The sequence below is a fragment of the Taudactylus pleione genome, unplaced genomic scaffold, assembly GCF_031769625.1.
Source record: "Taudactylus pleione unplaced genomic scaffold, aTauple2 ptg000111l, whole genome shotgun sequence".
Classification (NCBI taxonomy): domain Eukaryota; kingdom Metazoa; phylum Chordata; class Amphibia; order Anura; family Myobatrachidae; genus Taudactylus; species Taudactylus pleione.
In genome coordinates this window covers 2,343,942-2,369,701 of record NW_028284513.1, presented here as the reverse complement: position 1 = coordinate 2,369,701, position 25,760 = coordinate 2,343,942, and positions in this window count along the sequence as shown.

Genomic DNA, 25,760 nt, shown 5'->3' with positions numbered 1-25,760 from the left:
GGTAGCTTGGGGGCGACGGGGGCAGTAGTTACGCCACTGTTAACAAGTAACAAAGAAAAAAACCCTAAACCATATGTAAAATAGCACCCGCCGGGCACCCGCTGAGTGTGTTACCAGCGGGCGCCCGGCTCCTATTCAAACCCCCGGCGGCAGGGCACTATGGGAGTGACGTAATGATGTCACTCCCATAGTGCCGGGGATGGAGCTCAGGAGTGAGCTCTGTCTTCCGGGTCCCGCAGAGCACTATGGGAGTGACGTAATGATGTCAATCCCATAGTGCCGAGGAGCGGACGCCGGGGTATGGACGGCAGCAGCACTGGAGCGGGGATAAAGGTAAGTGTTTGTGTTTTTTCTTTTGTGCGTGTGTGTTTGTGTGCGCGCGGAGGGGGGGAGCAACTACAGGCGGCTAACTACAGGCGGCTAACTACAGGAGGCTAACTACAGGTTGCTAACTACAGGGGGCTAACTACAGGCGGCTAACTATAGGGGCTAACTACAGGCAGCTAACTACAGGCGGCTAACTAAAGGGGGCTAACTACAGGCGGCTAACTACTAGAAGGGGCACTACAGGGGGCTAACTACTTGAAGGGGCACTACAGGGGCCCTGCATAATGGGCACTACTACAGGGGGCACTACTTTAATGGGCACTACTACAGGGGGTCCTGCATAATGGACACTACTACAAGGGGCCCTGCATAATGGGCACTACTACAGGGGGCATTGCATTAGGGGCACTACTACAGGGAGCATTGCATAAAGGGCACTACTACAGGGGGCATTGCATAATGGGTACTACTACAGGGGACATTGCATAATGGGCACTACTACAGGGGACATTGCATAAGGGGCACTACTACAGGGGGCATTGCATAATGGGCACTACTACAGGGGACATTGCAAAAGGGGCACTACTACAGGGGGCATTGCATAAGGGGCACTACTACAGGGGGCATTGCATAAGGGACACTAGTATAGGGGGCATTGCATTTTGGGGCACAACTACAGGGGGCACTGTATAACGGGCACTAATTTGATACACAGTTTACAGGTTATAAACTATGTTCCCAATAATCTGGTTCTACACGGACATAAAAACTGTGCAACCTGTCTTGAGCTGAGGTGACGGACTGGCAGGAGCAGAAAGGAGGGTTGGTGAAGTAGATCTGTCAGGGTGGGATGTAATGGGCATTACTGTTTGGCATAATGTGTATTTGGCATTACTGTGTGCACAATGTGCTATTAGGGGCATTACTGTGTGGCATAATGTTTAAGGGGCATTACTGTGTGGCATAATCTGTTGTATGTGGCATTACAGTGTGGCATAATGTGAAATAGGGGCATTACAGCATGGCATAAATTTGTTATAAGCGCTTTACTGTATGTCATTATGTGTTATATGTGGCATTATTGTGTGGGATGTGTAAGGGGCATTGCTGTGTGGCATAATGTGTTGTTAGGGGCACTCCGGTGTGGCATAATGTGTTGTAAGGGGCATTCCGGTGTGGCACACTGTGTTCTAAGTGGCATTACTTAGTGTGTCATAATGTGTAAGGCACGTTGCTGTATCATGTAACCACACACCTTAAACGTAGTCTTTGGGTGTGTTTGATCTTTGGGTGGGGGGGCGCCTGAAAGTTTTTTGGCATGGGGGAGCAAAATTTATAGTTACGCCACTGCTTGTTAACTACGACTACTTTTGTCTTGAGCAAGGATATTCCGTGCACGATTTTTAGTAAATGTCTGTGTTGTATTGTTTTCTTTTGAAAGTACTTGCGAGTTAGTTTGATTGGTTATTGCTAATACATTACTAATGTGCAAAACATTTTTAAACAGAAATAACTGCCGTGTGTTTGTACCATTGCTCTGTTACTTAGTTTAGCCAGCCAGCCTTTGGCCTATGTTGCTGAACAATATTGTGAGTTGTGAGGTAGTCAAAATTGACTGGAAATTAATGTTATTGAGGTTAATAATAATATAGGAACAAAAACAGGCCCATATTATGTTATTTTAGTAGTTTTTATAATTTAAAAAAAAAAAAATACAGATTCAAAACTAAAATCAAACCTGTGGGGGCGGATCAATACAATGCAGGACAATTACATGGTATATAAACATTGCTGCCTCAGCTGTCATAACACTCAAATAAGCAGCAGAGTGGCAAAAAAAATCAATGGTTAGGTGAAATTGTAGAGAGTATGCAGATGAAGTAAGGGAAGGAAAAGCACATTGGGCCCTGCTCAATGGAGTTTACATTCTAAAGGGAAGGGGCGGACAGACAGGAGTGACACAGGTGGGGTAGACAGTGAGCATGGTATAGAGGCTTAGGATGAGAGATGGCTAGCTTTGATGAAGAAGTGGGTTTTGAGAGCCTGTTTAAAGTTTTGTAGAGAGGTAGAGAATTCCGGAGCAGCACAAAATCTTGGAGGCAGGAGTTGGAGGAAGTAATTAGTTAGCAGGAGAGGAGAGGAAAGAGGTCAGGCGAGGAAGTTTATATCTGAGCATCATCATCCTAGAGATGATATTGGAAGTCAAAAGAGCTGATGAGTTCACCTAAAGGGGACGTAGAGACAGGCTTGCCTACCCTCCTGATTTGGCCAGGAGCCTCCTGATTTTCGGGTGTCGCTCCCGGCCCCCCGGAAAGGCAGGCAAGCCTCCCGGAAGACTCCGACCCTCCCATCCTCCCCCCTGAAAAGACTAGAAACCCCCGAAGCGGGGGAGCAGGTGACGCGATTCGCGCTGAATCGCGTCATCGCAGCCCCGCCCCCTGCTTCACAATGCCGAAAATAACTGCATTGTGAAGAGGGGCGGAGCCACGATGATGCGATCGTGCGACCCCGCCCCCCGCCTCCAATGTGCCACCAATTGGCTGGCCCGCCCATGGCTCTGCCCCCAATGACCGGCCCCTCCCCCGCTGTTAGCCGATAATCAGCTCCCTCCCGGAAGGCTGGAGCTGATTGTCGGCAAGTATGCGTAGAGACGGTGAATAGGAAAGGTCCAACCTACTATTAATGGAAGGGGGCATCCGGTCAGAATGTCGACATTCGAAATGTCGACATTCTGATCACCAGACTATTGACAGGTTCTCTACGTCAACGTGGAGAACCAATAGGTCTACATTCAAAAAGGTTGACATGGTTAAAATGTCGATCTGTTCATAATATTGACATTTAACATGTTGACTCCAGATTGTCAAAATACTGTTGTTTTGCCTATTGTTAGTTTAGGATTAGGCTAATAAAAAAAAATAAAAAAAATTGACATTCTAAACATCAACGTGTCGATATTTTACCTATGTCAAAATTTTTGAATGCTGACATATTGGTTGTCGACCTAAAGTCCATGTCAACATTCTGGTGTCAGCATTCTGAATGTTGACCTTTCATACCACACTTTATATATTATATAAGTCATAAAATGATATTGATAACTAGCCATTTTAACATCATTTGCCAATTGTTGGTCTCTAAAAGAATAGGCCTGATTCAGAAATGGTTGGTTTTTGCAGTCGTGGTTGCTTTTTGATTCCGTATGCAACAGTGCATCTGTGCGTACATGTGTAATAGTGAATTAAGGGCCTGATTCAGAGCCGGACGCTCTGACCAGAGCGCTCGCTCTGAGTCAGGGCCCTCCTACATGAAAATGGAGCGGCCTTATGGACGCTCGCATAGCTGTGGGTTACCACCCACAGCTTATGCGAGCGTCCATGATGATGGTCGCGATGGTCAAGACCATCGCGACCATCGGGCTTGCAACTGAGACCCTGCGGTAGGGTCTTGCTGCCACAAGCCCTGGAGTGATTTTGGCTCTGTCAAATCCAAAATCACTCCCACTGACATCACTAGTGTTGTCAGTGGGGCCGGCTTCAGATGGTAGGCGTTCAAATGGGAACGCCTCCGTCTGGCAGCCACGCCCCCGGCACGCCCACCAAAGGGGGCGTGCTGTCAATCAACATCGACAGCACGCCCCCTTTGGTGCGAGACCCGGAGCGACGGAGAGCCCTTCGCTATCCGGGTCTCGCGCATGCGCACGACGGAGCTCCCTCCGTCGTGCGCATGTGCAGTGGGGCAACATCGACCCGCTTGCGAGCGTCCTGCGCTCACGAGCGGGTCTGAATAACCCTCTAAGTAATAAAAAGTGGACCATTGATAATTACATCAATTGCAATTCAATTGGTGTGGTCTACCAATTGGAGTGCCCATGTGGACTACTGTATATTGGTAAGACTAAAAGAGCCTTGAAAGTAAGAGTGTTGGAACACATTGGAAATATAAGGAATGCTAAACGAGATAAAGCAAAATTCAAAACACTAACTTCAGTGGCAAATCACTTTTTGCAATATCATGACAGTAATCCTAATGGTCTAAAAATATTTGGCATGAGACAATTGCAACTTGGAATTAGGGAGGAGACATTGAGAGAGAATTACTTAAATTTGAAACTAAAATGATCTTTTTAATGAACAGTTTACATCCTTTCGGACTGAATGAAAGTATTAGTTATTTACCGTTTTTATAAACTGAGTTTCTTTCTGAACGCTGAAGACCTGTCCTTACGCCTAGACCTAACTTTTAATATCATTTAAAAGAACAATATTATAAATATTTTGTGATTGAGATCACATTAAAATAGTCGGTTATGAAGAATGACCAATAGTTAACATATTTAAGTTGGATCCTAGTTATATAAGAAGGAATCCATTTTATTATGATTTTGGGTTCTTACAGTAATGAATCAACAGTATAATCACTATGTACATACCCCAATATTAGATCTATAAGATCACTAGGTGTTTCATATTTATGGGGGTTCACTCACATACCTTTATATTTGTTCACTTATGTATATCTATATACTATATAATTCATCATTTTGAATATAATCATCGTAATTAATATATTTGGAGTTTATACAATCTATGTTAAACTATTGACATTTTTTATTAATCAATATATCTTTATATATGGGTTATAAGTGAGGTCGTATTCTGCAAATGAATGGTTGTTATTAACACTGAGGTAGATTTAAATTTGATATGGTGGGTCAACAGTAACGTTGACCCCTGGATTTCTCTAGATTATTCACCACTTCACCATAAACACTTTTTTATATTTTTTCTTTCTTTTTTTACTTACACTTCACTCAACCCTTTTCATATTACTTTTAAGGTTGATCACTTAAGTATAAACATCCCTCCCCTTTTTTCCTTAACTTGTATTCAACAAAAATAATAAAAATTTTCTTTATATATTTTATATGCACTTATTTATTATGGAATTAATCACATCACCATATTACTTACCCACTTTATACTTATTACAACCATTACATTGAGAATATATATCCCACGACATACTTTTTATATAATTCTTAATTTATAGATCATTTTATATGGGTGGAGAATTGTCTGTGTTCAAGAGTGTTAATGTACACTATTTGATACACGTAACTTATAGGGGCATAATAATCACATAATATTACGTTTATTCATTTTATCAATATTATAGATAGTTTAATTATTGTCTCACATAGAGGGTTGTACAGTATAAAATTATTAGTGAATTTATATATAGCAAGCACTACAAATATAGTACTTGCTTACAATAATAATAAGAACCTATATTTGGGATCTTTAGATTGGCTATTTTGATTATATTGATGTGTAACAATTGAAATATACATAATCTGTAGGGGATAAAATAGATATTTGGTTTATCATTCTCTATATATATATTTATTATATTATACTTACCTTTAAGTTTATTATAAATATTTTTAATTATATTAAATATATATAGGTAATCAATTCCCTCATGTAGAGGGGCTCTAAACCAGAGATAATGATATAATCCAAGATATATATGCTGTAAGTATTATGGCTGCATTGTCTACCTGTTTGTTTATTTACTTATGCCAATGAGGAGGTGTGTCGGAGGTCCTCTGCCTGGATTGGTTAATGGGACTGGTGATGCACGATGAGAAAACCCCGTGATATTTACTTAGCAGAGTATCCCACTGATTGGTCTAATGGTACATGTGATGACACTGTCGTGTCGTTATTGGACGATACAGGGACGGTCAATGATTGGCGGCTGACACGATGACGCAGCAGCGCTCGGATTGGCTTACGAAGCACACTTAAACGGTGCTGTATTACACATTCGGGTTGCCTTGACAAAAGATTAGTGAAACGTACGTCGGCGTTGGCGGCTGTTGCCGCGTGTCATGTCCACGTTGTGATTGAATAAATAGGAATTGGCGTTGGCGGCTGTTGCCGCGTGTCATGCCTCAACTACAGTATTAAGAGATTGGCAAAGCTATATGATGTGGATATAATGATATAGGGCAGTAAAAATCCCCATAGTTTGAACACTGTATGGTTTACATGGTGAACATAAGGAATACTTGCTTGCAATTTACATATGTGTAAAACCCTATAGCCCTACAGGGGGAGTCAAAACAACTAGTATTGAACCGATGGTTTTTTTGCTTTCCCATAGAGGGCGTTGCAATTAACTAACTATAATATGCACAGGACAATACAGCTATGAGAAAATGCACAATATCTAACATATATGTAAATTTCACAACCCCATAGGGGAAATTCTAATACTGATATTGAATTAATACAGCCTTCGGACGCTTGCGGCTGTTGCCGCGTGTCATGCCCATGTCGTGATAAAACTAATAGGTAGAATTTTTATACCCTCAACTAACGTATTGAGAGATTGGTAAACCAATATGATGTGGAGATAATGGCATGAGGCAATAAAACTCCTCATATTTGAGTACTGTGTGGTTTACATTATAAACATAAATAATATTTTTTTGCATCTTACACATGTGAATAACCCTATAACCCTACAGGGGGAGCTTTAATAATAATATTGAATTAATATAATTTCTCTGCTTTCCCATAGAGGGTGCTATAATAAATAAACTATATATGCACATAATAATGTAACTATAAGTAAATGCATAATCGTTTATATATGTGAAAACTCCACAACCCCACAGGGAAAGCCACAATATTAGTACTGTACTACTAGGGTTTTTATGCTATGTGATGAATGGACCATACGTGCATATAGTAAGAATAATACCAAATATTAAGGGGTTATGTTTGATTGCCTGATACAATTTCTATAAGTAGTAATTTATACGATTGATGAACAATATGTAGCCTTATAAAGAGGGATAGTCAATACTTTGAAATGAGATATGGATACATGTTCCCATGTGGCGTAACCCAAGTTGAAGAAGCACTTTTCCCCATAGAGGGCGCTATAATTACTACAGTAGCAATAGGTGTTGGTTTACAGTCTCAATCACTAACTATATATAATCAATGACAATGCGAGACTGGTCAAGCATATAAGTTGCATGAACGCAGTATTAGTTTGAGATATCCAACAGCATTACCATTTATCCACAACTGTAGGTTTGTAATAGACACAATCCACTTGAGAATAAATTATCAATAAAAAGAAATTCCTATAATTCAATTAACAACAACAATAAGGACACAGAGACAAACACACTATTTATTGTGTTATTGTTTAATTTTGACAAAGGAATACCAGAATAATATATATCTATGTGTTTGTTTCATGATTTTTATTTTTACAGAATATTTCACTAATAAGGCTAGGTTATTTTAGATATTTATAATTAAAAGTTATATTTTAATCTATTTTTTCTTTCCGTGCGCCAACAAAGAGACAGTGCTTTTTTTCTTCTCTTTTTGTGTAACCCTCTAAGGCCCTGATTCAGAGCCGGACGCCCTGACAGAGCGCTCGCTCTGAATCAGGGCATCTTTTTTTTTTTTATGGAGCGGCCTCCTGGCCGCTCGTATTGCTGTGGGTTGCCACCCACAGTTAATGCGAGCGGCCAGGATGATGGTCGCGATGGTCTTGACCATCGGGCTTGCGACGAGACCCTTGCAGTAGGGTCTCGTGGCCGCAAGCCCCAGAGAGCTTTCGGCTCAAACAGAGCCGAAAGCTCTCCCACTGACATCACTTGTGATGTCAGTGGGGCTGCCCCCAAACGGTAGGCATTCCCATGGGAACGCCTCCGTCTGGGCAGCCACCCCCCCGACCCGCCCACCAAAGGGGGCGTGCTGTCATTCAAATCCCGCTGCGAATGTGATTCCGTATTCAGCAGTTCTGCTAAAATATGCAAATGCCGCAGCCGCCGGGATTTGTACAGAGACACCCATCAGTGGCATCTTTGATTCACTGCTTGCATACAAAGACGCACCATCGGTCGCACGTCGGTCACACCAGCAATCCCCTGAGCAACTCTATGGTTGCGTAGAATCTCTGTCAAAACTCAGCCTCCAGAGCCAGTTGCAGTCGCAGGCTGACACATGCCTCCTAACCAGTCACAAAAAAGCCTGCTATTGACTCACCACCTTCCCGTTTCCTCCTACAAGTGCTGACTATCCAAATCTTCATTGCGACTGCTGTTGGTAATCCACCGGGATTCGCAGTGCGACTCAGATACATGCACAATGAAAAAATAATTACTCAATGTAGTGTTGTCATTGACACATAACCATAGATGTTTGTAAAGCATCGACTTACTCACCATTGATGGGAGAAAAATAAATAACGGACATTGGGGCTATTTCAGCATGACATGCAAGTGCAATGCTGAACGCAGATTCCCAATTATCGGGAATCTGCGCATGTGCAGGACTTGTTCTACAAATATGCAGAATTGGTCCTGCGTGATCGCACACAGCCCCATCTATGCCTCTGCCGAATTGACAGGCAGAGCCAATTAAAGGGCGGTGTGAATGCAGCCTGCCTCCCGTTTTCCGGGAGTGGCCTTGCAACATGGCCAGCCTGAATAAGCCGAGACTTACTCAGTTGGCTGGTGGCCTGGTGCCATCCAGGATCAGTCGCAGTGCTGGTATTGCAAATGCAGCAAGGGGTGTCATACACCTCTTGCTGCATTTGCATATTTGCAAAGATGGAATTGCAAAGCTGCTTGCGTGCAGCTTTGCAATTCCATCCCAAGCTGAATCATCCCCATGGAGTGCTTCCTCCGATCCCCACCCCCAAAAAAAAAATTTTTTTTAAATAAATTTGATGTTTGCTAAACATCAGTGACCGATTCCGTCTATCACTGAATATTAGCAAGCATCAATGCAAAAACCATTGATAGTGGGGAAAATATCAACCTCTCACCTTTAATAGCAGAACATTCTACAGCAACCCCTAAACAGTGATATTTGCAAAACCGTTGATGTTGCATCTCTACTGTACAATAGCAACACTGGATCTCCAGAAACAAATTGTCAGCATGCAGTTCCAATCCTTGGGCGTTGTTATGATGAAGGAGCAGTTTACAAGATATTTAAGAATATGTTCCACATTGCAGATTAGCAGGGTCGTAACTAGGGTAGTGCGACAAGTGCCATGGCACAGGGCACCGCAGGGCAGGGGGCACTGTTTGGGCCTGTCATTTTCCTGTTTCTCTTTCATCCACTAGGGGACACTGGAGGTGCTTACGCTGGGGTATAGAGGCGTGGATAGCTGGAGCTGGTACTTTAAAATTTAGAAGTGTGGAGCTCCTCCCCCTCTATGCCCCACCAGCCCTCAGTTTAGAAAATGTGCCTAAGGAGCTGGTCACAACCTGCTGTGCTCCAGCAAGTCAATGATTTTCTTTCTTTTATTTAACATATTTATTTATTTATTTTTATTTTATTATTTTATACATCTTTTACTTTGTTTTTGAGTTACCCTTAGCCACCTCTCTAAAGGTGGGGTCCGGGTACCTGGCGACCTGTTAACCTCCTGGGTTAATATGGAAGGAGTGTGCAGTGCTTAAACTAAAAGCTACTGACAGCTCCTTAACGCCAGCACACACAGCACAGACTGCCTCCAGGAAGAAGCTGTGAGGAGAGTGCTGTTAATACAGAGGAGCTGTCCAGAGGGGAGCGCAGTGAGTATGATCACATGCACTTTCCCCGACTCCTGCCCCACTGCAAGCGCTGGTTTCAGAGAGCGCTAGAAGCGCTGCTCAATGATATGCTTCTCCCCTCTTCCCGCTGATGAGCGCGACTAGCGGCTCCTTCTCAGCGGGGCTAGTGAAGGGGGGAGGTGATAACAGCGTGGTGGCCATTTTACAGTCCCTCGGACTTGAGAAGAAAGGGGGCGGAGCCTAATAACGCAGGCTCCCTGGTCTAATTAACGAGGAAGCGGCTGTTAGAGCAGCTTGGAGCCACGTTTTAACCTGTTGTTTGCCTGCATCTCTCCACCACAGGTAGTGTGCAGGCACATGCAGAAGGCTGATTCTCCTTTCTACATCCCTGGCAAGAGGCTGTGAGTAACACTGATTAACACTGGGGTGTCAGTGCAGGGAATCTAATCTGTGGGAGGGGGTACCTCTTCCTCTGTGTCCCAACCAGCCTTCTGTTTTATTTCTTATCACTGCTGTGTGTCTGGGTGACTGTTGTTTATCCATGTCAAACAAAACAAAAGCGGCTCAAAAGATGTTTGCCTGTTCTAAGTGTAACAATAAACTATCTAAGCCGCATGCCACTGGGTCCACGTTATGTGATGCTTGTATAACAATTGATCCACTGATGGCTATTCCTGACTCAGTTGCTCCGCCGTGGGCCACTGACATGGTAGGAGTTATGTCAGACTTAACGTCAGAGTTAGCTGAGGCACGTAAGTCTCAACCTCCCTGGGTGGCGGGGCTAACTAAGGGGGTCATTCAGACCCGGTCGTTAGCGCTGATGCGCTCAGACCGGGTCGATGGCCCCCCACAGAGCATGCGCACGATGGCGCCATCGCCGTCGTGCGCATGCGTGAGACCCGCTACGACCGACAGCGCCGGTCGTAGCGGATCTCGATCCAAAGGGGGCGAGCTGTCGATGTTGATTGACAGCCCGCCCCATTTGGAAGGCGGGCCGGGGGGTGGCAGCCCAAACGGGGGCGTTCCCATGGGAACGCCTACAGTTTGGGGGCGGCCCCACTGACATCACTAGTGATGTCAGTGGAGAGCTTCCGGCTCAGACAGAGCCGAAAGCTCTCCGGGGCTTACGACAAGGGAGACCCTACCCTAGGGTCTCGTCGTAAACCCCGATGGTCGCGATGGTCTTGACCATCGAGACCATCACCTTAGGCGGTCGTAAGGCTGTGGGTGTTAACTAGGGGTGAGCGGGTTCGGATTTCTGAAATCCGAACCCCCCCGAGCCCCCCCGATCCGAGTCCGATCCGAGTCAGGCTCGACTTTTCCCGCCTGACTCGGATCTGAAATCGAGGCAAAACGTCATCATCCCGCCTTCCGAGTCTCGCGGGTTTTGGATCCTATATAAGGTACCCGCGTCGGCGCCATTATCTCACTCGGCTGTGGACAGTGAAGAGGGAGGGTGGGAGTTAGGGCTGTGTAGTGTAGTGTAGTGTAGTGCTGCTGTTGTCCACTACTTCAAAGTCCATAGGGGCTGGCTGTGTTGTGCTGCTGTTGTTAATAGGGGCTGTGTCCACTACTTCAAAGTCCATAGGGGCTGGCTGGACTGTGTTGTGCAGTCAGTTCTCCATAGGGGCTGTGTCCACTCCAAAGTCCTGTGCAGTGTCCCAGTCCTAAAGGAGTGCTGTAGTGTTGTCCAGGGGGTGCTCTGTCCATCAGGGGTGCTCCCCCCAAGTGCTAAAAAAATAATATATTTTCTGTGTTTGTGAATTGTGTGCGCAGTAGCCGCACGTGCATCAACAAAGTAGTGCCAAGCGTGCGCCTGTGTCATAAGTAAAGGGCCGGCTGGCTTGACCGTTAAAGGGTGCTGTAACCCCCGAAAGTACACTCCAGTCCAAACCAAAAAAAAATTATTTTCTGTGTTTGTGAATTGTGTGCGCAGTAGCCGCACGTGCATCAACAAAGTAGTGCCAAGCGTGCGCCTGTGTCATAAGTAAAGGGCCGGCTGGCTTGACTGTTAAGGGTGCTGTAACCCCCGAAAGTACACTCCAGTCCAAACCAAAAAAAAAATTATTTTCTGTGTTTGTGAATTGTGTGCGCAGTAGCCGCACGTGCATCAACAAAGTAGTGCCAAGCGTGCGCCTGTGTCATAAGTAAAGGGCCGGCTGGCTTGACCGTTAAGGGTGCTGTAACCCCCGAAAGTACACTCCAGTCCAAACCAAAAAAAAAATTATTTTCTGTGTTTGTGAATTGTGTGCGCAGTAGCCGCACGTGCATCAACAAAGTAGTGCCAAGCGTGCACCTGTGTCATAAGTAAAGGGCCGGCTGGCTTGACCGTTAAGGGTGCTGTAACCCCCGAAAGTACACTCCAGTCCAAACCAAAAAAAAAATTATTTTCTGTGTTTGTGAATTGTGTGCGCAGTAGCCGCACGTGCATCAACAAAGTAGTGCCAAGCGTGCGCCTGTGTCATAAATAAAGGGCCGGCTGGCTGGACCGTTAAAGGGTGCTGTAACCCCCGAAAGTACACTCCAGTCCAAACCAAAAAAAAATTATTTTCTGTGTTTGTGAATTGTGTGCGCAGTAGCCGCACGTGCATCAACAAAGTAGTGCCAAGCGTGCGCCTGTGTCATAAGTAAAGGGCCGGCTGGCTTGACCGTTAAGGGTGCTGTAACCCCCGAAAGTACACTCCAGTCCAAACCAAAAAAAAAATTATTTTCTGTGTTTGTGAATTGTGTGCGCAGTAGCCGCACGTGCATCAACAAAGTAGTGCCAAGCGTGCGCCTGTGTCATAAGTAAAGGGCCGGCTGGCTTGACCATTAAAGGGTGCTGTAACCCCCAAAGTACACTCCAGTCCAAACCCAAAAAAAAATTATTTTCTGTGTTTGTGAATTGTGTGCGCAGTAGCCGCACGTGCATCAACAAAGTAGTGCCAAGCGTGCGCCTGTGTCATAAGTAAAGGGCCGGCTGGCTTGACCGTTAAAGGGTGCTGTAACCCCCGAAAGTACACTCCAGTCCAAACCAAAAAAAAATTATTTTCTGTGTTTGTGAATTGTGTGCGCAGTAGCCGCACGTGCATCAACAAAGTAGTGCCAAGCGTGCGCCTGTGTCATAAGTAAAGGGCCGGCTGGCTTGACCGTTAAAGGGTGCTGTAACCCCCGAAAGTACACTCCAGTCCAAACCAAAAAAAAATTATTTTCTGTGTTTGTGAATTGTGTGCGCAGTAGCCGCACGTGCATCAACAAAGTAGTGCCAAGCGTGCGCCTGTGTCATAAGTAAAGGGCCGGCTGGCTTGACCGTTAAAGGGTGCTGTAACCCCCGAAAGTACACTCCAGTCCAAACCCCAAAAAAATTATTTTCTGTGTTTGTGAATTGTGTGCGCAGTAGCCGCACGTGCATCAACAAAGTAGTGCCAAGCGTGCGCCTGTGTCATAAGTAAAGGGCCGGCTGGCTTGACCGTTAAAGGGTGCTGTAACCCCCGAAAGTACACTCCAGTCCAAACCAAAAAAAAATTATTTTCTGTGTTTGTGAATTGTGTGCGCAGTAGCCGCACGTGCATCAACAAAGTAGTGCCAAGCGTGCGCCTGTGTCATAAGTAAAGGGCCGGCTGGCTTGACCGTTAAAGGGTGCTGTAACCCCCGAAAGTACACTCCAGTCCAAACCCAAAAAAAATTATTTTCTGTGTTTGTGAATTGTGTGCGCAGTAGCCGCACGTGCATCAACAAAGTAGTGCCAAGCGTGCGCCTGTGTCATAAGTAAAGGGCCGGCTGGCTTGACTGTTAAGGGTGCTGTAACCCCCGAAAGTACACTCCAGTCCAAACCAAAAAAAAAATTATTTTCTGTGTTTGTGAATTGTGTGCGCAGTAGCCGCACGTGCATCAACAAAGTAGTGCCAAGCGTGCGCCTGTGTCATAAGTAAAGGGCCGGCTGGCTTGACCGTTAAGGGTGCTGTAACCCCCGAAAGTACACTCCAGTCCAAACCAAAAAAAAAATTATTTTCTGTGTTTGTGAATTGTGTGCGCAGTAGCCGCACGTGCATCAACAAAGTAGTGCCAAGCGTGCACCTGTGTCATAAGTAAAGGGCCGGCTGGCTTGACCGTTAAGGGTGCTGTAACCCCCGAAAGTACACTCCAGTCCAAACCAAAAAAAAAATTATTTTCTGTGTTTGTGAATTGTGTGCGCAGTAGCCGCACGTGCATCAACAAAGTAGTGCCAAGCGTGCGCCTGTGTCATAAATAAAGGGCCGGCTGGCTGGACCGTTAAAGGGTGCTGTAACCCCCGAAAGTACACTCCAGTCCAAACCAAAAAAAAATTATTTTCTGTGTTTGTGAATTGTGTGCGCAGTAGCCGCACGTGCATCAACAAAGTAGTGCCAAGCGTGCGCCTGTGTCATAAGTAAAGGGCCGGCTGGCTTGACCGTTAAGGGTGCTGTAACCCCCGAAAGTACACTCCAGTCCAAACCAAAAAAAAAATTATTTTCTGTGTTTGTGAATTGTGTGCGCAGTAGCCGCACGTGCATCAACAAAGTAGTGCCAAGCGTGCGCCTGTGTCATAAGTAAAGGGCCGGCTGGCTTGACCATTAAAGGGTGCTGTAACCCCCAAAGTACACTCCAGTCAAAACCAAAAAAAAAATTATTTTCTGTGTTTGTGAATTGTGTGCGCAGTAGCCGCACGTGCATCAACAAAGTAGTGCCAAGCGTGCGCCTGTGTCATAAGTAAAGGGCCGGCTGGCTTGACCGTTAAAGGGTGCTGTAACCCCCGAAAGTACACTCCAGTCCAAACCAAAAAAAAATTATTTTCTGTGTTTGTGAATTGTGTGCGCAGTAGCCGCACGTGCATCAACAAAGTAGTGCCAAGCGTGCGCCTGTGTCATAAGTAAAGGGCCGGCTGGCTTGACCGTTAAAGGGTGCTGTAACCCCCGAAAGTACACTCCAGTCCAAACCAAAAAAAAATTATTTTCTGTGTTTGTGAATTGTGTGCGCAGTAGCCGCACGTGCATCAACAAAGTAGTGCCAAGCGTGCGCCTGTGTCATAAGTAAAGGGCCGGCTGGCTTGACCGTTAAAGGGTGCTGTAACCCCCGAAAGTACACTCCAGTCCAAACCCAAAAAAAATTATTTTCTGTGTTTGTGAATTGTGTGCGCAGTAGCCGCACGTGCATCAACAAAGTAGTGCCAAGCGTGCGCCTGTGTCATAAGTAAAGGGCCGGCTGGCTTGACCGTTAAAGGGTGCTGTAACCCCCGAAAGTACACTCCAGTCCAAACCAAAAAAAAATTATTTTCTGTGTTTGTGAATTGTGTGCGCAGTAGCCGCACGTGCATCAACAAAGTAGTGCCAAGCGTGCGCCTGTGTCATAAGTAAAGGGCCGGCTGGCTTGACCGTTAAAGGGTGCTGTAACCCCCGAAAGTACACTCCAGTCCAAACCCAAAAAAAATTATTTTCTGTGTTTGTGAATTGTGTGCGCAGTAGCCGCACGTGCATCAACAAAGTAGTGCCAAGCGTGCGCCTGTGTCATAAGTAAAGGGCCGGCTGGCTTGACCGTTAAAGGGTGCTGTAACCCCCTAAGTACACTCCAGTCCAAACCAAAAAAAAAATTATTTTCTGTGTTTGTGAATTGTGTGCGCAGTAGCCGCACGTGCATCAACAAAGTAGTGCCAAGCGTGCGCCTGTGTCATAAGTAAAGGGCCGGCTGGCTTGACCGTTAAAGGGTGCTGTAACCCCCGAAAGTACACTCCAGTCCAAACCAAAAAAAAATTATTTTCTGTGTTTGTGAATTGTGTGCGCAGTAGCCGCACGTGCATCAACAAAGTAGTGCCAAGCGTGCGCCTGTGTCATAAGTAAAGGGCCGGCTGGCTTGACCGTTAAGGGTGCTGTAACCCCCGAAAGTACACTCCAGTCCAAACCAAAAAAAAATTATTTTCTGTGTTTGTGAATTGTGTGCGCAGTAGCCGCACGTGCATCAACAAAGTAGTGCCAAGAGTGCGCCTGTGTCATAAGTAAAGGGCCGGCTGGCTTGACCGTTAAAGGGTGCTGTAACCCACAAAGTACACTCCAGTCCAAACCAAAAAAAAAATTATTTTCTGTGTTTAGCCGCACGTATATATCAAATCGATATAACATAAATGGAGGACCAAACTTTCTCCGATAAAAATAAAATAGAGAAAGATCAAGAACCACTTCCTCCTAGTGCTGAAGCTGCTGCCACTAGTCATGACATAGACGATAACATGCCATCAACGTCGTCTGCCAAGGCCGATGCCCAATGTCATAGTAGAGGGCACATACAATCCCAAATGGCAAAGTTCAGGAAAATGACCTTGAAAAAGACATTTAAATCAGCTGAAGAGAAACGTAAACTTGCCAATATGCCATTTACGACACGGAGTGGCAAGGAACGGCTAAGGTCGATCCCTAGTATGTTCATGACTAGTGGTTCAGCTTCACATGACGATGGAAGCCCTCCTCCCACTAAAAAAATCAAAAGAGTTAAGCTGGCAAAAGCACAGCGAAGAACTGTGCTTTCTAAGAAGATATCACAAATCCCCAAGGAGAGTCCAAGTGTGGTGGTGGTTGCGATGCCTGACCTTCCCAGCACTGGACGGGAAGAGGTGGCTCTTTCCACCATTTGCACGCCCCCTGCAAGTGCTGAAAGGAGCACCCACAGTCCACTTGCTGATATGCAAATTGAAGATGTCACTGTTGAAGTACAACAGGATGAGGATACTGGTGTAGCTGGCGCTGAGGAGGAAGTTGGCGAGGAGGATTCTGATGGTGATGTGGTTTGTTTAAATCAGGCTCCGGGGGAGACAGTTGTTGTCCGTGGGATGAAAAAGCCCATCACGGTCATGCCTGGGCAGAAGACCAAACATTCCACCTCTTTGGTCTGGCAATATTTCTATCCAAATCCGGACAACAACTGTCTTGCCATATGTACCATATGTAAAGGTGAAATAAGTAGGGGTAGGGACGTCAACCACCTAGGAACATCCTCCCTTATACGGCACCTGCAGCGCGTTCATAAAAAGTTACTGTCAAGTTCAGAAACTTTGGCTAAGACCGTAAGCAGTCCAGGGACACCTAAATCCCGTTGTCCTGTTGTATCCAAGTGCCTGCAAACCACACCATCAACTCCCTCCTCGTCAATTTCCTCCTTAGTCAGGATCGGAAGTAGTCCTGCAGGCCATGTCACTGGCATGACTGACTCTCCTATCCGGGATTCCTCTGGAGGATCCTGCATTGCTACGCCTACTGCTGCCGCTGCTGCTGTTGCTGCTGCTGGGAGTCGTTCATCATCCCAGAGAGGAAGTAGGAACACCACTACTTTTACTAAACAATTGACCCTCCAACAGTCCTTAGCGAGGAGGATGAAGTACGACAGCAGTCATCCTGAAGCAAAACGTATAACTGAGGCCTTGACTGCTATGTTGGTGTTAGACGTGCGTCCGGTATCCGCCATTAGTGCAGTGGGATTTAGACAATTGATGGAGGTAGTGTGTCCCCGGTTCCAAATCCCGTCTAGATTCCACTTCACTAGGCAGGCGATACCGAGACTGTACAGAAACGTCAGAAAAAGTGTCCTCAGTGTCCTGAAAAATGCCGTTGTACACAATGTCCACTTAACCACGGACATGTGGACAAGTGGAACAGGGCAGACTAAGGACTATATGACTGTGACAGCCCACTGGGTAGATGTATCACCTTACGCAGCAACAGCAGCAGCGTCACCAGTAGCAGCATCTCAGAAACGCCAGCTCGTTACAAGGCAGGCTACGCTGTGTATCACCGGTTTCAGTAAGAGGCACACCGCCGACAACCTCTTAGAGAAACTGAGGGAAATCATCGCCCAGTGGCTTACCCCACTTAGACTCTCCTGGGGATTTGTGATATCTGACAACGCCACCAATATTGTGCGGGCATTACATCTGGGCAAATTCCAGCACGTCCCATGTTTTGCTCACACAATAAACTTGGTGGTGCAGAATTTTCTGAAAAGCGACAGGGGCGTGCAGGAGACGCTTTGGGTGGCCCGAAAAATTTCTGGCCACTTTCGCCATTCAGCGACTGCGTGCCGAAGACTGGAGCGCCAGCAAACACTCTTGAACCTGCCCCGCCATCACCTGAAGCAAGAGGTTGTGACGCGGTGGAACTCAACCCTCTATATGCTTCAGAGGATGGAGGAGCAGCAAAAGGCCATACAAGCCTATACATCCACCTATGACATAGGCAAAGGAGGGGGTATGCACCTGACTCAAGCGCAGTGGAGAATGATTTCCGTGTTGTGCAAGGTTCTCCAGCCCTTCGAACTTGCCACACGTGAAGTCAGTTCAGACACAGCCAGCTTGAGTCAGGTCATTCCCCTCATCAGGCTTTTGCAGAAGCAGCTGGAGAAAGTGAAGGAGGAGCTAAGACGGAGCGATTCCGCTCGGCATGTGGGACTTGTGGATGAAGCCCTTCATTCGCTTTGCCAGGATTCCAGGGTGGTCAATCTGTTGAAATCAGACCACTACATTTTGGCCACCGTGCTTGATCCTAGGTTTAAAGCCTATGTGGTGTCTCTCTTTCCGGCCGACACAAGCCTGCAGAGGTGCAAAGACCTGCTGGTGAACACACTGTCAGCTGAAGCGGAACGTGACACGTCAACGGCTCCTTCTTCATTTTCTCCCGCAACTGGGGCTGCCAGGAAAAAACTTAGGTATCCTAAGCAACCCGCTGGCGGTGATGCAGGGCAGGCAGGACCAAGTTTGGACATCTGGTCTGGACTGAAGGACCTGGCAACAATTTCTGACATGTCTACTGTCACTGCATATGATACTGTCACCATTGACAGAATGGTGGAGGATTACATCGGTGACAGCATCCAAGTAGGCATGTCAGACAGTCCATACCTGTACTGGCAGGAAAAAGAGGCAATTTGGAGGCCCCTGTACAAGCTGGCTCTATTTTACCTGAGTTGCCCCCCCTCCAGTGTGTACTCCGAAAGAGTGTTTAGTGCAGCCGGGAACCTTGTCAGCGAAAGGCGTAGGAGGTTGCTTCCACAGAATGTGGAGAAGATGATGTTCATCAAAATGAATTATCAGCTCTTCCAGGGAGACCAGCCTCCAGAAGGTACAGAGGGACCTGTGGTGGTGGATTCAAGTGGGGACGAGTTAATACTTTGTGAGGATGAGGATGTACACACTGAAGAGGGTGAGGAATCGGTGGATGAGGAGGATGAGGATGACATCTTGCCTCCGTAGAGCCAGTTTGTGCAGGGACACATTAATTTCCAGCTTGTTTTGTGGGGGCCCAAACGAACCAATCATTTCAGCCACAGTTGTGTGGCAGACCCTGGCGCTGAAATGATTGATTTGTTAAAGTGTGCATGTCCTGTTTATACAACATAAGGGTGGGTGGGAGGGCCCAAGGACAATTCCATCTTGCACTTCTTTTTTTTCTTTGCATTATGTACAGTTTGGGGCCTAGTTTTTCTAACTGCCATCCTGTCTGCCACTGCAGTGTCACTCCTAGATGGGTCATGTGTTTGTGCCGCCCACTCGTGTCGCTTAGCATAGTCATCCAGCTACCTCGGTGCAACCTTTTGGACATGAAAACACTATTGTGAGGTGTGAGGTGTTCAGAATAGACTGGAAATGAGTGGAAATTAAGGTTATTGAGGTTAATAATAGCATAGGAGCAGAGAAACCAACAAATTCTGTGATTTTAGCTGTTTTTATGCTTTTTAAAAAAAAAATACAGATCCAAAACACAAAACCCAGAACCCAAAACACGGAAGGGTGGTTTTGGCAAAACCAATCCAGATCCAAAACACGAAGAAAGATCCAGATCCAAAACCAAAACACAAAACACGAAAAGTGGCCGGTGCACACCCCTAGTGTTAACCCACAGCCTTACCACCGCAAAGGAGGACGTCTTGAAAATTCAAGACATCCTCCCCTCATTCAGACCGACCGCACACTCTGTGCGACCGGCTCTGAATGAGGTCCATAGTCTCTAGACACCTTGGTACAGGTTATGGGCACAGCGGCATCCGCACCCTCCACTTCCTACCAGAGACCGAAGCGTACTCTGACGACTGTTCTCCAGTCAGAAGAGTCGGAAGAAGAATTCCTTACTATGGAGGATACCGAAGAAGGGGAATTGGAGGTTGCGTTACAGGACGACAACCCTCAGGAGTTAGAGTCAACCTCTCTCGGGGTGGAATCTTTAAATTTGGCGGTCAGAAAGACTCTGAATTTACCTGAGGATATAGGGCCTGATTCAGAGCCACTCGTTCGGTCCGAGCGATGTTTGCCCAACTGCGCATGCGTACGGATCGTTATACGCATGCGCGAACCAGTCAGTGCGGCCAAAATTCATGTGCTCGCAAAATAGTGAATGCCTGATAATTTGAGTGACAGAATGAGGCGTATGTGGGTGGTAACAGGGGAAGGTGCTTGAAAACGGGGAGTGGAGATCCGAACGCAGGCGTGCTTAAAGGTCAAAACGGGCGTTTTATGGGTGTGCATAATTAAAACAGCAGCGTCATTGACCACGTCACTGGGTTATTTAATAGCCAGAACTGCTCGCAAAATTGTGGTAGCAAAAACCAACCACAAGAATAGCGAGCAGTTCATACCTTGGTCGATGTACTCGATTAATCTAATAAATAGCGGACATGACGTAGGATGCGAGCGGCCAGGGGGCGTAGTTTCCCAAAAAACGACCTCAAGTTTTATTCACTCGTTCAGACCTAGAGGCGTGAACAGACCGCAAACAGCGAACAGTTCATTTGAATAGCCACTCCTATTTTCTGGATGAGCGAGCGCTAATTGCGTCCGGCTCTGAATCAGGCCCATAATTCCTCCATCACAGGAGTTTGAATTATTTAACGAACAACCGAAGAGCTCTGCAGTTTTTCCGTTCTCGCAGCAACTTCAGCTACAGCTTTCGGTAGCTTGGAAACAGCCGGATAAGTGGTTCCAGTTTCCGCGCCGGTTTTCATCTAGTTATCCTTTTCCTTCATCCATGATGGAGAAGTGGGAAAACCCTCCTCCAGTAGATGCATCTGTCTCCCGTCTCTCAAAGAAAACAGCACTCCCAGTACCGGGAGCTACAGTACTAAAAGATCCGTCGGATCGTAAGTTGGAGACAACGTTAAGATCTATTTATACAGCAGCGGGTGCTCAACTCAGGCCCACACTTGTTACCGCTTGGGTTAACAAGGAGGTGGTTTCCTGGGCCAATCAATTGATTACAGGATTCCAGAGCAGAGTTACGTCTACTAGCAGACCACATCCGTGAATCTGCAGTTTACATGGGAGAAGCTTCAAAGGATATCAGTCAGATTAGTGCTCGCATATCTGCTTCGGCGATTTCGGCCCGCAGAGCCCTCTGGCTACGCGCTTGGCAAGCTGACGCAGAATCCAAGCGTGCTGTGGAAAGTCTACCATTCACTGGCGACATGCTGTTCGGGCCGGAATTAGACAAATGGATATCCCAAGCCACAGGGGGTAAATCTTCTTTCCTCCCGTCAGCTGCACCGGCTCCCAGAAGAAATTACACAGGACCTTAGTTTAATTCCTTTCGGGCGACACATTCCTTTCGTGGTAGGACCAGAGGTGCGCCCACGCAACCAAGAGGTGGCAGAGGTAGAGGTCATCCACACACGGTTGCTCGCAGACCAGAGCCTAAACCAGCTGAGAAACAAGTGGCATGACGGTCTTCCATCCCACCTGGGACCAGCTGCAATGGGAGGCCACCTGCAAAGATTTCAACAAGTTTGGAACCAGACTTCCATAGAACCATGGATCCGAAGACTAATTACCCTGGGGTACCGAATAGATTTCGAGACCTCCCCTCCACCTCGCTTCTTCACTACAAGTCTGCCAATACAGGCAGAAAGAGCCAAGGTTCTACAGGAGGCTATCCAGTCTCTAGTAGTATCTTCTGTGATAGTTCCTTTTCTGGAACTTCAACGAGGTATGGGGTTTTACTCAAACCTGTTTGTAGTACCCAAGCCGGATGGCTCGGTCAGACCCATCTTAAACCTAAAGTCCTTGAACCGGTATCTGAAGATGTATCGTTTCAAGATGGAGTCTCTAAAGTCAGTAATAGCGAGCTTGCAACCAGGGGAGTTCCTATTATCCCTGGATATCAAGGACGCATATCTCCATGTTCCCATTTGGGAACCACACCAGGCCTTTCTGCGTTTCGCCATTTTGAAGGATCATTATCTATTTCGGGCATTGCAGTTCGGGTTATCCTCGGCTCCCCGCATCTTCACCAAACTCATGTCAGTAATGATCGCTCTCCTTCGGTCATCAGGAGTGAACATAATACCTTATTTGGACGATCTGTTACTCAAGGCTCCATCGGTGCCTCTTCTATCAGATCATGACTTACTGACATATCACATTCTAATCCAACATGGTTGGATAATCAACTTCAAGAAGTCGAATCTCAGTCCATCCCAGAAACGTTTATTTCTGGGCATGATATTGGATACGAAATTTCAGAGGATTTTTCTTCCAACAGACAAGGCCAAGGATATCCGACTGTTAGTTCAGCTGGTCCTCAAAACAAAGACTGTGTCAATGCTTCTTTGTCTGCGTCTCTTGGGGAAAATGGTAGCTGCTTTTGAGGCATTACAGTTCGGCCGGTTCCACTCCAAGGTGTTTCAGCTGGACTTGTTAGCACAGGGGTCAGGGTCTCATCTGTTCCTACATCGACAGATCCGTCTGAGCCCGGTTACCAGAGTAGCCCTTCTTTGGTGGACACAATCCAGCAATCTGTTAGCGGGAAAACGGTTCAGCATGTGGGACTGGATCATCATAACCATGGATGTCAGCCTTCGAGGATGGGGTGCAGTAGTCCTCGATTATCACTTTCAGGGTTGATGGTCCCCTCTAGAACAGAAGTGGCCCATAAATGTGTTGGAACTCAGAGCGATTTACAATGCTCTGTTAGAGGCAACGGAGTTGCTAAAAGCTCATCCGGTAAGAGTTCAGTCCGACAACGCGACGGCTGTCGCTTACATCAACCGCCAAGGAGGGACTCGGAGTCACATGGCTATGCGAGAGGTAACTCAGATCCTCCGGTGGGCCGAGAATCAGTCGATAATCCTGTCAGCGGTATTCATTCCGTGTGTGGACAACTGGGAAGCAGATTACCTAAGTCGACAGAATGTCCATCCCGGGGAATGGAAGCTTCATCCAGACGTGTTCAACACGCTGATACGTCGATGGGGATGTCCTCAGGTGGATCTCATGGTGTCACAATTGAATCGTCAGCTTCCAGTATACGTGTCAAGAACTCGAGATCCGCAGGCGGAAGCAGTAGACGCTCTGACAAGTCCGTGGACCTACGACTTCGTTTACCTTTTCCCTCTGATTCCACTTCTTCCTCATCTTCTAAAAAGAATAAAACCGGAGTCAGCCTCGGTAATTCTCGTGGCCCCGAACTGGCCTCAGAGAAGTTGGTTCTCGGACCTTCGGTCCCTATTATCAGATGATCCGTGGCCCCTTCCTCTGCGCCCAGATCTTCTACAGCAGGGCCCTTTCATACACCCCAACTTAGCGCAGCTATGTTTAACGGGGTGGCTCTTGAAACCGATATCCTAAGACGTAGAGGTATCCCAGACGCTGTTATTCCCACCATGCTACGCGCCAGGAAGCCAGTTTCGGCTGCGCATTATCATCGTATCTGGCGCGCTTATATCTCATGGTGTTCCAGTCGGGATCTTCCATCTAGGACCTTTCACTTATCCCGGTTTCTGCTTTTCCTTCAGACGGGTCTGGATTCTGGCCTTTGTCTGGGAACCTTAAAGGTGCAGGTTTCTGCCCTTTCCATTTTCTTTCAAAGGAAATTGGCCCTCATTCCAGAGGTGCAGACGTTTCTTCAAGGGGTCTTGCACGTGCAACCTCCTTTTGTACATCCAATTGATCCTTGGGATCTTAATCTAGTTCTTCTGTTCCTTCAGTCGGCCATGTTTGAACCTTTGGAGGAGGAGGTTGATCTTAAGTACCTATCTTGGAAGACGGTCATCCTCCTGGCTCTCGCTTCGGCTCGTAGGGTTTCGGAATTGGGGGCTCTTTCCTATAAACCTCCTTACCTAGTGTTTCATGCGGATAGAGCGGAACTCTGGATGATAGCCGCTTTCCTTCCTAAGGTCGTGTCGGCTTTCCATATCAATCAGCCTATTGTGGTACCATCGTTGGTGGAGGACTCTGGTTCTTCTACCTTGGATGTAGTTAGGGCTCTCCGCATCTATGTTGACAGGACTGCTTCCCTTCGTAAGTCTGAGTCGCTTTTTGTCCTGTATGATGCGGTTCGGAGGGGTTGGCCAGCGTCTAAGCAGACTTTAACACGATGGATCCGGCTGACTATTCATCAAGCTTATGTTAGTGCTAACCGTCGGCCTCCTTCATCAATTTCGGCTCATTCCACATGTTCTGTGGGTGCGTCATGGGCGGCCAGTAGAGGAGCATCTACGTCACAATTGTGCCAGGCGGCCATTTGGTCTTCAGTTCACACGTTTGTGAAGTTTTCCAAATTTGATACGTTTGTCTCTTCAGCGTCCCGTTTTGGCCGCCTTGTTCTACGGGCTCCACAGAGCACTCCCGCCCGTGGGGATAACCTTGGGACGTCCCCAGCGTAAGCACCTCCAGTGTCCCCTAGTGGATGAAAGAGAAAATGGGATTTTGGTACCTACCGGTAAATCCTTTTCTCTGATTCCACAGGTGACACTGGACGCCCACCTCTGCGCTCTATGCCTGCCTGTTCGGTTTTGTTCTGTATGTTGTATGATTCAGTTATTGTGTGTTCTTCTCTCCCTTTCACTCCGCTTGTTCTCCACCTCCTCTCGGTCTTCATTTTCTAAACTGAGGGCTGGTGGGGCATAGAGGGGGAGGAGCTCCACAATTCTAAATGTTAAAGTGCCAGCTCCAGCTATGCACGCCTCTATACCCCAGCGTAAGCACCTCCAGTGTCCCCTGTGGAATCAGAGAAAAGGATTTACCGGTAGGTACCAAAATCCCATTTTTTTTTATATCATTCTAACTTGTAGCTTTCTCTTCTTTTATCCCCAGCATCTCCTGGCCTCCCCTATCTCTTCCCTGGCCTTTCCCCATGAGACCATGGCCCTTTTTCAGGTGCACTATCTTATGTCCATATGTGAAAAATGGGGGGGGGGGGGGAGCGCCAATGCTCTCTCTGGCACAAGGCACCAAAAAGCCTAGTTACGGCTCTGCGGATTAGTATGGCCTGTGTAGGAAATATCCTGTACTGCATGAAATTACTCTATATATTTCATCTACAATTATTCCCATTCAGAGAGTGTGTCTAAGGACCACAGAGGTGTCGTCAGCAACAGATGGAATGCTGAAGGTTATGCATCTTGTTTGCACTCAGTGAACATTTATGTCAACATTTGTAGTCTTCATTAAAATAACGTAATAAGTAAATCAATATTTAAGTTAGTATTTGTAAAACGTTGTTTTATTCCTCCTTCTGAAGGATCCCGTAACCCTTTTGATGACATCTTGATTAATGCTCTACATGCCGCTCATACTAAACATGCCTCTTCCCAACAGACAGTCAGATTTACAAATTACTTTAGTGAAAGGGAAAGTTCCATGAGTGATAATAGCTCTTGTGGAATCTGCTGAAAATGAAAATAAATTATATTAAAAGATGGGATTTTACTTTTTTAAAGATATTTCAAGAATATAAGGAAAGAAATGTATTTATTGTAAAGGCTTTATTGATTTTACTTATGTGCTAACATTATAACCTTTACAAGACTTTACAGAGGCTTTTCGAAATATTGTATCTGATGCAGCGTTGCATGCAAGATTGTATTGCGG